Here is a 14,994-nt window from a genome sequence, read left to right as displayed (position 1 = left end):
GTTTCATTCCATTACTCTATATGTGTTACCTTGCCAGCATATTCCATGTGCTGACCCGTTTCGGGCTGCAACATTAATGTTGCAGACTTTTTAGACGACGATTAAGGAGTTTTTAGGTCGTGGTTCTATACTCAGTGATGCCGTTGGAGTTGATGGACTCACTTATCTTCCAAGCCTTCCGCTGTTATCATTATTAGATGGCCTTAAGCCATACTTATTGTAATAAGTTCTCTTATGAGACACTTGATGTAATAAGTGTGTGATTGCTACTCTACTATAAATCCTCCGAGTACTGTGTGGTGTCAGCATTACCATTACTGATCCAGGGATGACACCAAAGCACAGAGATCAGACTGTTTGAGGTCTGGTCGCTACAGAGATGGTATCAGAGCCCACGCTGACTGTAGGACACGACCACTAAGCACAAGACCTAGATCACTATTCACTCTCTTCTCTTCTGACCTGTCATCTTTTCTACTCTTTAGGATGGCAGATGTAAGGAATAAGTTCACGCAACCGGATGAAGATACACCCTTTGGACGACACTTGAAGGAAGTCACTAGATACCTGAACATAGGAGTACCAAGCTTCACCGGAACCTACAACGCCACTTTACCTGAAGAAGAGCGCTGGATGATTCAAGTTCAAGTTCCAGGAAGGACGTTCATGCCAGTCACTGAGCCCATAGAATTTTCTTTTGATGCACCAACTTGGAGTCTAGGAAAGAGCATGGCAACTCACATCGCCATGGGATGCATTGGAGAAGTCTACCGCAAGGATCTCAAGGATACTATCTACCAGATTTGTGGGCGCCGAGATGAACACTGGGAGATGATCAACACCAGGAAGGATAGATCAATCGCAGCTTTTATCCAGGAGCTAAACCAGCACATTCGACGACAGGAGAACCAGATGTGCGCCGACATGATAGATCTGAAGAAGGCTAAGACTAGAATCAAGGAACTGGAGGAAGAACTCAAGGCTACACGTGAAGATTATGAAGAGGAAATTGAAGTATTGGTGGAGAAGAATGACGACCTGATCAAGAAGATTGGAATATTTATGGGAGACCCTACGCCAAGATGAAGACGAAGAACCCAAGGAGATTAGCCCAGAAGACTACATCATCATCGGCGGCACCGACTCGGAAGCAGATAGTAGCGATGATGACTATGTTGATGAAGCTGGAGCTGATATCATGGAGTCTGCGACCGAAGAATATTTCTAGTAGACCACCTCATCAGTAGTAGTAGTCCACCATGTAAATATAGTAGTCCGAGCACTTTTGCGATAGTTAGATCGATTGTATGCCTTTGTTTGATTGATTGAAGTGAATTGTTTGCTTTTGCCTCATGTGCATATGGGTAGCGTTTTCTCCTTAGACCCCCTCTATTCTTATATCTCATCTTTTCTAAGCCCTCATATGCCTCCGAGACATGACCCCGGATTTGCCTTTCCACCGGAGCTCACCCAGTTGATCCAACAGCAAAACACATTGATGCAATTGCTAGTCCAGAATCAGAATCAGGGGATTTGTGGATAAGTATAACCTATCAACCCAAGCCCTTAGGTCACCCATGTTAGTAACCTCGCCCAGAGTAGAGTATGTGGCTAGTCTATGGTGTGATCGGTTACCATTAAGGATTGGTAACTATGTTTTTCCCTCAGACCTAATAGTATTGGTATCTCAAGGATTGGATGTGATATTAGGCATGTATTGGTTATCAAAGTATGAAGGGAATATAGAATGTGCTAGTAAGTCAATTTTGCTTACCACCCCAGAAGGGAGAAGGATCAAGTATGTATCCCGGCATGTGCCAAAGAGGACTCAAGTAAATTGCCTAACAGGAGTTCTGCAGGAGGAAGTACCAGTGGTAAGGTATTTCCCTAATGTATTTCCAGAGGAGTTGCCAGGCATGCCACCGGATAGAGATATTGAGTTTTTGATTGAGCTATTGCTAGGCACATGGCCAATATCAAAGAGACCATATAGGATGCCAGCAAAGGATTTGGTGGAAATTAAGAAGAAGATTAAGGAATTACTAGATAAAGGATATATTCGCCCAAGTTCTTCGCCTTGGGGATCGCCAGTACTTCTAGTAGAGAAGAAGGATGGATCGTTAAGGATGGTTGTTGATTATCGAGGATTGAATGAAGTAACGATCAAGAACAAGTACCCACTACCGATGATCAATGATCTGTTTGATCGATTGCAAGGAGCTAAGGTATTTATCCAAGATCGATCTGCGATCAGGATACCACCAGTTGAAGATTCGAGAACAGGATATTCCGAAGACAGCCTTTACCACCAGGTATGGGTTGTATGAGTATACCGTTATGTCATTTGGTCTGACTAACGCACCTGCCTATTTTATGAACATGATGAACAAAGTGTTTACGGAGTTTTTGGATAAGTTCATCGTAGTGTTCATTGATGATATCCTGGTTTATTCGAAGAATGAAGAGGAACATAAGGAGCATTTGCGTTTGGTACTTGGAAAGCTCAGAGAACATCAATTATATGCCAAGTTCAGCAAATGTGAGTTTTAGTTGAAGGAAGTAGGATTCCTCGGACATGTTATATCTGGAGAAGGTATAGCAGTAGATCCCGCTAAAGTTGAAACTGTGACCAAGTGGGAATCCCCAAAAACAGTTGGACAGATCCGGAGTTTTCTTGGACTCGCAGGATACTACCGGAGATTTATTGAGAAATTCTCAAAGATTGCAAAGCCTATGACTGAGTTGTTGAAGAAAGATACCAAGTTCATATGGACAGAGGAATGTGAGGCTAGTTTCCAGGAGTTGAAGAAACGTTTGGTTACCTCACCAGTGTTGATTTTGCCAGACCAGACCAAGGATTATGAGGTGTACTGCGACGCTTCACGTCGAGGACTTGGAGCAGTGCTTATGCGGGAAGGGAGAGTTGTTTCATATGCCTCAAGACAACTGAAACCTCATGAGTTGAATTATGCCACACATGATTTGGAGTTAGCAGCCGTAGTGCATGCTTTGAAAACATGGAGACATTTTCTCATTGGAAATCATTGTGAGGTGTACACGGATCATAAGAGTTTGAAGTACATTTTCACACAGAAGGAGTTAAATCTCAGACAAAGGAGATGGTTGGAGCTTATCAAGGATTATGATATGAAATTGCATTATCACCCCGGAAAGGCTAATGTAGTAGCTGACGCATTAAGCCGCAAGAGCCATTTCAATACATTAATGACGGGAGGAATACCAAGGGAGTTAGCCGAAAATCTTCGTGAACTATGTTTGGAAATAGTTCTGAGAGGTTATGTAGCAGCTATGGAGATTCAGTCAACCTTGATGGATAAAATCAGGGAAGCTCAGAAAGGTGACAAAGAGATTGCCGCTATAAAGGAGAAACTGAGCAAAGGAAAAGCTAAAGGATTTCATGAGGATGAGCACGACACCCTATGGTTGAAGACCGCGTTTATCTGCCCAATGACCCGGAGATCAGGAAGTTGATTTTGCAAGAGGCACACGACTCACCATATTCAATTCACCCAGGAAATACCAAGATGTATTTGGATTTGAAGGATATTTTCTGGTGGACCGGAATGAAGAAGGATATAGCGGAGTATGTAGCAGTTTGTGATGTATGTCAGAGAGTAAAGGCAGAGCATCAAAAGCCAGCAGGATTGTTACAACCATTGCCGATACCCAAATGGAAGTGGGATAAGCTAGGCATGGATTTTATCATGGGATTGCCCAGGACTCGTTCAGGCTATGACTCGATTTGAGTTGTAGTTGATCGATTGACGAAGGTAGCTCATTTCATCCCAGTAAAGACCAGTTACACCAGTGCTAATTCGGCAAAGATATACATGACCAGGATCGTATGTCTGCATGGAGTTCCGAGGAGTATCGTATCAGATAGAGGAACCCAGTTTACCTCAAAGTTTTGGAAGCAGTTGCACGAAACTTTGGGGACCAGGCTAGAACTCAGTACAGCTTTTCATCCACAGACAGATGGAAAGACCGAGAGAGTCAATCCGATTTTGGAGGATATGCTGAGAGCTTGTGCGCTAGATTATGGATCTAGTTGGGACGATAATTTGCCATATGCAGAGTTCTCTTACAACAACAGTTACCAAACCAGTTTAAAGATGGCCCCTTTCGAAGCCTTGTACGGAAGGAGGTGCAGGACACCGTTGTCATGGGACGAAGTTGGAGACCGCCAGTTGTTTGGTCCTGACTTGATTAAGGAGTCTGAACAGAAGGTGAAATTGATTCGCGATAGGCTCAAGGTAGCCCAGTCCAGACAGAAAAGTTATGCAGATTCTAAACGCAAGGAGACAGTTTACAAAGTCGGAGACAGAGCTTATCTTCGAGTATCTCCACTTTGGGGAACAAAGCATTTTGGAGTTAAAGGGAAGTTAGCACCACGATTTGTAGGACCATATCGAGTTTTGGAGTGTATGGGAGAAGTGGCCTACAAGTTGGAATTGCCCGAAGGATTGTCAGGAGTTCATGATGTGTTCCATGTTTATCAGTTAAAGAAGTGTCACGCGGAGATGGCTGACATACCTTTGAGAGACACAGTGCCATTGAAAACTATTCAGTTGGATAAGGATTTGACCTACGAGGAGAAACCAATTAAGATCCTCGAGTTTGCCAGCCGAGTCACTCGCAGCAAGGTTATCAAGTTTTGCAAAGTTCAGTGGAGCCACCACACAGAGGATGAAGCCACCTGTGAGCAAGAGGAATACTTGCTCAAAGACCACCCTCACCTATTTTCTAGCCAACCCGAATCTCGAGGGCGAGATTCATCTTAAGGGGGGTAGGTTTGTAACATCCCAAATTTTCAATTTGGAATGTTATACATTAGATCATCAATGCATATCATATTTTACTTTGCATTTTGGTTGATCCTAGAAATTCTACGCAACTCAATGACCCACAGAGAGAGTTGGGGATTTCGTTATTTTCATATTTGAGTTCTCTCAAATTTTGAGAATAGGATCATTTGATTTTATTTATTTTATCATCAATTATTTCTATTACAAAAATATGAGAGAGGGAATAAAATGACTTTCCCAAAATAAAGAAATATTGAGGATTTAATAAAAAATCAAATAAGATTTTATTTCGGAGTTTTCGGTGTTTTATTTGAATTTAGGAAAAAAATGCGTTTTTAAAAATTTCATTTAGGGCCCAAATAAATGTTCACCTTGTGCAGCTTGATTTTAGAAGCCCGCGAAAATTTATTTCGGAATTTTTGGAGTCCATTTACTATTTATTTTTATTTTTCTTCCAAGCGGAATAACTAAAAAAAACGAACCGACTTCGGGCCGTACCCGAGCGGGACACCGCCCCGGGGCAGCCTTTAAATGGCGCCGCCTCGAGCCGCCCCAGCCCATCAGCCCCGCCTCGATCCGCGCGCACTGCCGGAGCCGCCGCCGCCGCCGACGATCCCGCCGCCCGAGGTTCGTCGCGCCTCGATTTCTATGCCGAAAAAAGAGAAAAAAAATCAGCGTTCGTCGTTTTTCTTTTTCTCGGATTAAATCCGCGATTTTTCTGATCGCGATTCCTGATCCGATTTTCGTTTTAGTTTAACTTTTTGCTCGTTTATCGGAATCAGGCGATTCAAGCGCCCAGGGATTCGTCTCGAAACCCTCTATCCGTTTAACCAACTTAAACAAGTTTTTGTTACTGTAAAATTTGCCTTAGATCCAGATTAGTAGAACGAAGTTGTTTTCTTTCGCCGTTTGTCTTTTGTTGCTTCGTTCGATTTGATTCTTTTTGCCAATCGGAGTTCTTAAGTTGAACCTTCTGGTTAGATCTCTTATTTGAGTTTTACCTGTGCATTAGATGAGTACTTATTGTATGCTTGTTTGTTTGTCTGCGATAGAATACCCGGAGTGCACCGCCTGTTACTTCGAATCATTAGGTTTCCCGGATCATCAGCAAGGCAAGTAACACTTTGATCATACCTTTTCTACTACCCAGTTTTTTTGCATTAGATCAATCCTCACACATTGCATGATTAGGATCTAATTAAATTATGGGTTGGGAAGTAGATGAGGTAGTACCTATTACCTGTTTATTATCAAACCTTTGGGAGTTACTTCTACGTTTGCTTATTATGCCATGCTATGCTAGTAGACGTGGATTGGGTGAGTGATATCCATGACAGATGTGAGATTGTTAATTAATGGTTTATCTAAGGTGGCAACTTAAACACACATCTGGGTGGATTGAGGCACCTGGGTATTCCAGGACTTGCCTGTTTTCTTTTGGACCGCCACCCAGGCTCAAAGGGATCATGAGACTATTCATACTAGAAAATTCCTGTGCAGCCACAAGCTATTCTGGGCTCTAGCATAGTTGACTAAGTCGTGCGAACTCTTACAGTGGTAGACTAACAGATGTAGGGGATGTAGGTGGTACGGTCTACCCGATCATAAGGTGCTAACGCTTCTGAAAGACTATGTCTCGGTCATCCGTCTTCTCAAACACCATGTAGTGCGAGAAACCAAACGGAGGCGATCGAGTCTTGTGGGGAAAAGTGCACAAACCTCTGCAGAGTGTAATAAATTAATCATGGTTAGCCGTGTCCCCAGTTATGGACATCTTGAGTATCTAGTACTGGGATTTTCATGTGAATCTCAACATGTTACTCTAAATTAATGTTGTTGGGTTATGTTTAATGTTGATGCTTAATTGGGATTGAGAATGCTGTCGACCATTCTCAATGTTTAACAACCACCATGATGGTAATTAAATTTTATTTCTTTGAAGTAGGGAAAAATTGGCTTTACACAAAACTGTAACCATAGAGCTTTCCACCAGCCAAATATGCATATAGTATAGCTGTTTCGTTCCATTACTCTCTATGTGTTACCTTGCCAGCATATTCCATGTGCTGACCCGTTTTGGGCTGCAACGTTAATGTTGCAGACTTTTCAGACGATGATTAAGGAGTTTTTAGGTCGTGGTTCTATACTCAGTTATGCCGTTGGAGTTGATGGACTCACTTATCTTCCAAGCCTTCCGCTGTTATCGTTATTAGATGGCCTTAAGCCATACTTATTGCAATAAGTTCTCTTATGAGACACTCGATGTAATAAGTGTGTGATTGCTACTCTGCTATAAATCCTCCGAGTACTGTGTGGTGTCAGCATTATTGATCCAGGGATGACACCAGAGCACAGAGATCAGACTGTTTGAGGTCTGGTCGCTACACCTCATGATTGATTCATATGTCGGCTTAATTATTGTTCTAGGGAAGTGTTCCATACGTTTTCTTAGTGGAAATTAAAATTTAATATTCCCTTCTTTTATATCAATCACGGCACCTATAGTTCGTAAAAATGGTCTACCAAGTATGATGGGACAAGATGGATTGCAATCAATATCAAGAACAATAAAATCCATGGGAACATAGTTCTTATTTGCAAGAATAATAACATCATTAATCCTTCACAATGGTTTTTTAATAGTAGAATCCGCCAAGTGCAAATTAAGTGAACATTCTTCCAACTTGGTAAAACCTAGCACATCACAAAGAGATTTCAGAATTATGGAAACACTAGCACCTAAATCACATAAATAAAAACACTCATAATTTTTTATCTTGACTTTAATTGTGGGTTCCCATTCATCATATAATTTTCTAGGAACTGAAATTTCTAATTCCAACTTTTCTTCTAAAGCTTTCGTCATCTCTTCTACAATATGTTTAGTAAAAGCTTTATTTTGTTCATAGGAATTGGGTGAATTTAATATGGATTGCAACAAAGAAATACATTCAATCAAAGAGAAACTATCATAATTAAAATCTTTGTGATCCAAAAGAGTGGGCACATCACTAGTTAAAGTTTTGACCTCTCCAAACTTTTATCAAATTTTCAACAAGATTTTCACCCTCCGAATTATGAGGAAGCCCTCTAGCTAATATCAGTCAATAGAAGAAACACCAATCATTTTAAGATCTTCATCATTACTATCTTCTAGATACACTGGCTTAGCTGCCATTTGATTTACTAGTGTAGCTTGTGCATCGGATATTTTACCTAGTAAAATTTTAGTATGAGCATACTTGGATTGGAGATTGGAAACTTCTCTACTAACATGATCAAGTTGTTTTATTAGAGCATCTAGCACAATAGAGTGTTCTTTAAGCTCTTCGGTGAAAAACTTATTATGCTCAAATTGTATAGTCATATGTTCCTTAGTACTTTTCTCAATCTCAAGCAAAATGTTAGGGTAAGGAACATCATAATACTTTCTTTGAGACATCGTGACTACGCAAACAAGATCACAAGCAAACAAAAGATATGAAATGAAAAGAGCAAATTTTTGTTTGTGCTTTTCGCAAAAACGCTTTAGAAGTGGGGGAGATGAAAACGAGAGGAAATTGCTAATAATGTAAATTGAAGGAGATGAGATTTGTGACTGGGTACCTTATATGTGTTGATGATGTCTCCCCGGCAACGGCGCCAGAAATTCTTCCTGGTTGCTTGTAGCTCTGTTGATATTTCCCTAAAGAGGAGAGGACAATGCAACATGGCAATGGTAAGTATTTCCCTCAGTTATGAACCCAAGGTTATCAATCCAATAGGAGAACCAAGCAACACTATGTAAACAACACCTGCGCACAAATAACAAATACTTGCAACCTAACGCATAAGAGGGGTTGTCAATCCCTCCTTGGTATTGAGATAGATTAAATTGTATGAGATTTGATAAAAAGATCTAGCAAAAACATAAAATAAAATAAAGAAAAGTGCAGCAAGGTATTTTTGGGTTTTTGTAATAATAGATCTGATATGACAGAAAATAGACCTGGGGGCGTAGATTTCACTAGTCACTTCTCTCGAGAAAATAGCATATGGTGGGTAAACAAATTACTGTTGGGCACTTGATAAAAGAGAAAATAATTATAACGATATCCAAGGCAATGATCATGTATATAGACATCACTTTGAAGATTAGTAGACGGAAATGATTCTGCATCTACTACTATTACTCCACACATCGACCACTATCCAGCATGCATTTAGTGTATTAAGTTCATTGAGACACGGAATAACGCAATAAGAATGATGACATGATGTAGACAAGATTTATTCATGTAGGAATAGACCCCATATTTTTATCATTAATGGCAACGATACATGTGTGTGATACGTATCCAACCATCTTTAATTTATGAAGTATTATTGCCATGTTTGCAACAATTTTATATAGTTTTGGTATGATTTTATTAGAACTAACCCGGACTGACGCTATTTTCAGCAAAACAACTGTGGTGTCATTTTTTGTGCAAAAATATAAGTTCTCAGAATGGGCTAAAAATTTATGGTGATTTTTTATGGACCAAAAGAGACCCTCGAAGCACCAGAGCTGGGACAGGAAGTGGACGAGGAGGCCACAGGCCCCCTAGCCGCGCCCTACCCCTAGGGCAGCTCCGGGCTTGTGGGTCCCTCGTGCACCCCCTTGACATGAGACCGACGCCAAAAATTCTTATAAATACCCAAACCTCCGAAAAGAACCCTAGATCGGGAGTTCCATCGCCTCAAGCCTCTGTAGACACGAAAAAATAATTGGGAGCCCGTTCTGACACCCTGTCGACCATCACCGGAGGCCATCTGCACCATCCTGATGGTCTCCATGACGAGGAGGGAGTAGTTCACCCTCGGGGATGAGGGTATGTACCAGTAGCTATGTGTTTGATCTCTCTCTCTCTGTCTCTCTCTCGTGTTCTTGATTTGGCACGATCTTGACATACCGTGAGCTTTGTTACTATAGTTTGATCATATGGTGTTTCTCCCCTCTACCTTCTTGTGATGAATTGAGTCTAGCTCTTTGAGGTTTCATTATGTTGGATTGAGTATTGGATTTGAGAACACTTGATGTATGTTTTGAGAAGGGATATCTGTGGTGACAACTGAAGTTTTATTGATTCCCTTGATGTATGTTTTGGCACTCAACTCAAGGATTCCCGAGGTGACATTGGAGTAATATATGCATAGGGCTTGATGCACGTTTTCGTCCTAGATTCTCCAATAGAAACTTTGTGATTCTTTGTTGCACGTAGAGGGATTGTTATATGATCCCATTATGTTATCGTTGTTGAGAGAGTTTGCACTAGTGAAAGTATGAACCCTAGGACTTGTTTTCAAGCATTGCAATACCATTTTTACTCACTTATGTTACTATTTACCTTGTTGTTTTTTATATTTTCAGATTACAAAAACCTATATCTACTGTCCATATTACACTTGTATCACCATCTCTTCACCGAACTAGTGCACCTATACAATTTACCATTGTATTGGGTGTGTTGGGGACACAAGAGACTCTTTGTTATTTGGTTGCAGGATTGTTTGAGCGAGATCATCTTCATCCTACGTCTGCCACGAATTGATAAACCTTAGGTCATCCACTTGAGGGAAAATTGCTACTCTCCTACAAAACTCTGCGCTTGGAGTCCCAACACGAGTCTACAAGAAGAAAGGTTGTGTAGTAGACATCAAGCTCTTTTCTCGCGCCGTTTCCGTGGACGTGAGTGCCTGAAAGTATATCTTTAGATCTTGCAATTGAATTTTTTAGTTTCTTGTTTTATCACTAGTTTGGTTTATAAAAGAAAATTACAAAAAATGGAATTGGGGTTGCCACATATAATTCATCTTTTTAATGTCTTTCATGAAAATGATGGAAAGGAAAATCATGCTCAATTCCTAGAAGAAGAAGTCAATAAAATGTTTGGCATAAAATCTTTGTATGATGAGCATGATTGCAATGTTCTTAGTATGAATTCCTTGAATATCCATGATGCTAATGATATACAAAGCCAAAAGCTTGGGAACGCTATGTTTGATGAAGATGGTATTTTTAGTCCCCCAAGTGTTGATGAGAAAATTTATTATGATGAAAGAATGCCTACTATTTATGTTGATTATATTGATGAAAGTGGGTTTGGAAGAGTGTAAACTCTAGGTAATAATAATCCCACTATTTTGGAGGGTGTTGAATCTTATTGTAACAATTATGAAAGTGGATTTGGAGAGGTCATGACTTTATTTAGTGATGAATCCACTATTTTGGAAGAGGTTTCAATTGACTATGATAAAAGAAGTTGCTATCTATGATGATTATTGTAATGATATGTATGCTATAAAGAGTAATGATATCCATGAAACTTGTCATCGTGATTTTAATGCTCAAATTGATTATGTGAATCAAATGACATATGATAGTTATTTCATTGAATTTGCTCCCACTACTATTCATGAGAACAAACTTGCTTATGTGGAGACTAATACAATATCTATGCTTATGGATCCTGAAAAGAATGCTTTATGTGATAGTTATATTGTTTAATTCCTTCATGATTCTACCAAAAATTACTATGAGAGAGGAACATATTCTTTTACGTATCTCAATAATATCAAGTTTCCTCTCTATGTGTTGAAAATCTTGAAGTTTGCTTGTTTCACCTTCCTATGGTAGTTGATTCTTGCTCCCATAAATTGTTTGCTCACAAAATCTCTATGCATAGGAAGCATGTTAGACTTAAATGTGCTAGTCATATGCTTCATGATGCTCGCGTTATGCTTCAATTCTTATCTTTTATGTGAGCATCATTGAAATCATCATGCCTAGATAAAAAGGCATTAAGGAAAAGCGCTTGTTGGGGGACAACCCAATATTTATACCTACTGTTTTTGTGTGTTCACATGATTATGCTACTGTAGTAATCATGTTTTATAGCTTTTGTTTCAATAAAGTACCAAGTAAAGCATTTGGGATAGCGTGGATGATAGTCGACTTGATTCTATGAAAAAAGAGAAACTTTTGTGCCCTATTCTGGAATTTTCTAAATTCCCAGAAACATGATTTGATTTGATTTTTTACACATGAATGATATACAAATTCCCTAAGTTGTCCTAATTTTTCAAAAAAAATTGGAGTTACAGAAGTATACAAAGTTTCCAAATTACTACCGACTGTTATGTATTTGATAGATTCTATTTTCATTGTGTTGTTTGCTTATTTTTATGAATCTATGCGTAGAATCAGAGGATATGAACCATGGAGAAGATGGAATACAGTAGATATAACACCAATATAAATTTAGAATGAGTTCACAATAGTACCTAAAGTGGTTATTTGCTTTGTTTCACTAACGGATCTTACGAGTTTTTTGTTAAGTTTTGTGTGGTAGATGTTTTCAAGGTTTGGGTGAGATATCAACATGAGGATAATAAGGAGTGTAAAGACCCTAAGCTTGAGGAATTCCAAGTCACCCAAAGGTAATATTCAAGGAATACCCAAGCAACTAAGCTTGGGGATGCCCCGGAAGGCATCTCCTCTTTCGTCTTCAACATTATCGGTAACCTCACTTGGAGCTATATTTTTATTCGTCACATGATATGAGTTTTGCTTGGAGCATCATTTTATTTTGTTAGAACTTGATTGATTTTATTTAGAATAATGTTTTGCATCTTTCATTTCAATAAAAAAAGGTCAAGTATATCCTTTACCATGCTAATTTTGCAAGTCTATATGTTGCTGTTTTGAAAACAGAAAGTTTTCTATCATTGTTTGAATTCTTCCGGAAAGTCAGAACATGATAAAATCTTGAAATTTTTATAAAATTAGTAATAAATTTTTTTCTATAGTGTGATAATTTTTCAGAATTTTTGGAGTTAGGGAAGTATAATTGCTCTTGCATTTTTTACAAACTGTTCTATTTAGACAGATTGCTGTTATGTTTGCATTGTTTGCATATGTTTGCATGTTTAATGATTCTATTTGAGGATATGAGTATTAAATATGCAGACGCATTTAGTATGCAATCTTAAATACTAATTTTAGTGATTTGCTACAGTAGAGAATAATAAGATTATGTGTTGATTTATACTAACTTATCTCATGAGTTCTTGTTGAATTTTGTGTGGATGAAGATTTTAAGATTTAGGGAAACCGTGATATAAAAGGAATTAAGGAGACACAAAAGCTCAAGCTTGGGGATTCCCAAGGCGTCCCAATATAATATTTCAAGAAGTCTCAAACATCCAAGCTTGGGGATGCCCCGGTAGGCATCCCACCTTTCTTCATCAACAATTATTGGTTATCCTCGGTTGAGCCTAAGTTTTTGCTTCTTCTCAAGATATGTGCTATTCTTGAAATGTCATTTTATTTTGTTTTGCTTTCTGTTTGAATAAAATAATAAGATCTGAAATTCTTAAATGAGAGAGAGTCCTCACATAGCTACATAATTATTCAACTACTCATTGATCTTCACTTATATCTTTTTGGAGTAGTTTGTCAGTTGATCTAGTGCTTCACTTATATTTTTTTAGAGCACGACAGTGGTTTTATTTTGAAGAAATGGATGAAATCTCATGCTTCACTTATATCATTTGAGAGTCTTAAAAATAGTATGGCAATTTGCTTAGGTTATGAATTTAGTCCTAATATGATGGGCATCCAAGAGGGATATAATAAAAACTTCCATATAAAGAGCATTGAATATATGAGAAGTTTGATTCCTTGCATTTGTTTTGAGATATAAATATGGTGATTTAGAGTCATGCTAGTGAGTGTTAAAGTTTGTGATTCCCATAGCATGCACGTATGGCGAACTATTATGTGATGAAGTCAGAGCATGATTTATTTTTTGATTGTCATCCTTTGGGTAGAGGTCGGGAGCGCGCGATGGTTAACTCCTACCAACCTCTCCCATAGGAGTATGTGTATTAGTACTTTGTTTCGATGGCTAATAAACTTTTGCAATAAGTATGTGAGTTCTTTATGACTAATGTTGAGTCCATGGATTATATGCATTCTCACCCTTCCACCATTGCTAGCCTCTCTAGTACCGCACAACTTTCGCCGGTGCATTAAACCCACCATTTACTCTTCCTCAAAACAGCCACCATACCTACCTATTATGGAATTTCCATAGACATTCCGAGATATATTGCCATGCAACTTCCATTGTTCTGTTTATTATGACACATACCATCATTGTCACATTGCTTTGCGTGATCATATAGTTAACATAGTATTTGTGGCCTGGCCATCGTTCATACTTTTTTTATAAATGTCACGCTAGATCATTGCACATCCCGGTACACCACCGGAGGCATTCATATAGAGTCATATCTTTGTTCTAGTATCGAGTTGTAATTCTTGAGTTGTAAGTAAATAAAAAGTGTTATGATCATCATTATTAGAGCATTGTCCCATGTGAGGAAAGGATGATGGAGGCTATAATTCTCCCACAAGTTGTGATGAGTCTCCGGACTTAAAATAAAAAAGAGGCAAAAGAGCCCAAAAAATGAGAGAAAAAGAGAGAAGGAACAATGTTACTATCCTTTTCCACACTTGTACTTCAAAGTAGCACCATGTTCTTCATGATAGAGAGTCTCCTATTTTGTCACTTTCATATACTATTAGGAATTTTTCATTATAGAACTTGGCTTGTATATTCCAATGATAAGCTTCCTCAAATTGCCCTAGGTCTTCATGATCAAGCAAGTTGGATGCACACCCACTTAGTTTCTTTTTTAGCTTTCATACACTTATAGCTCTAGTGCATCCGTTGCATGGCAATCCCTACTCACTTGCATCAATATCAATTGATGGGCATTTTCATAGCATATTTATTTGCCTAGTTGACGTGAGACTTTCTCCTTCTTTTTGTCCTCTCCACAACCACCATATTCTATTCCACCTATAGTGCTATATCCATGGCTCACGCTCATGTATTGCATGGAAGTTGAAAAAGTTTGAGAACACTAAAAGTATGAAACAATTGCTTGACTAACACCGGCGTTGTGCATTATGAAATACTTTGTGTGATGAAGATGGAGCATAGCCAGACTATATGATTTTGTAGGGATAACTTTCTTTGGCCATGTTATTTTGAGAAGACATGATTGCTTTATTTGTATGCTTGTAGTATTATTGTTTTTGTGTCAATATTAAACTTTTGTTTTGAATCTTATGGAT

This window comes from Triticum dicoccoides, chromosome 3A, assembly GCF_002162155.2.
Source record: "Triticum dicoccoides isolate Atlit2015 ecotype Zavitan chromosome 3A, WEW_v2.0, whole genome shotgun sequence".
NCBI lineage: Eukaryota > Viridiplantae > Streptophyta > Magnoliopsida > Poales > Poaceae > Triticum > Triticum dicoccoides.
This window is presented reverse-complemented; position numbering follows the sequence as displayed.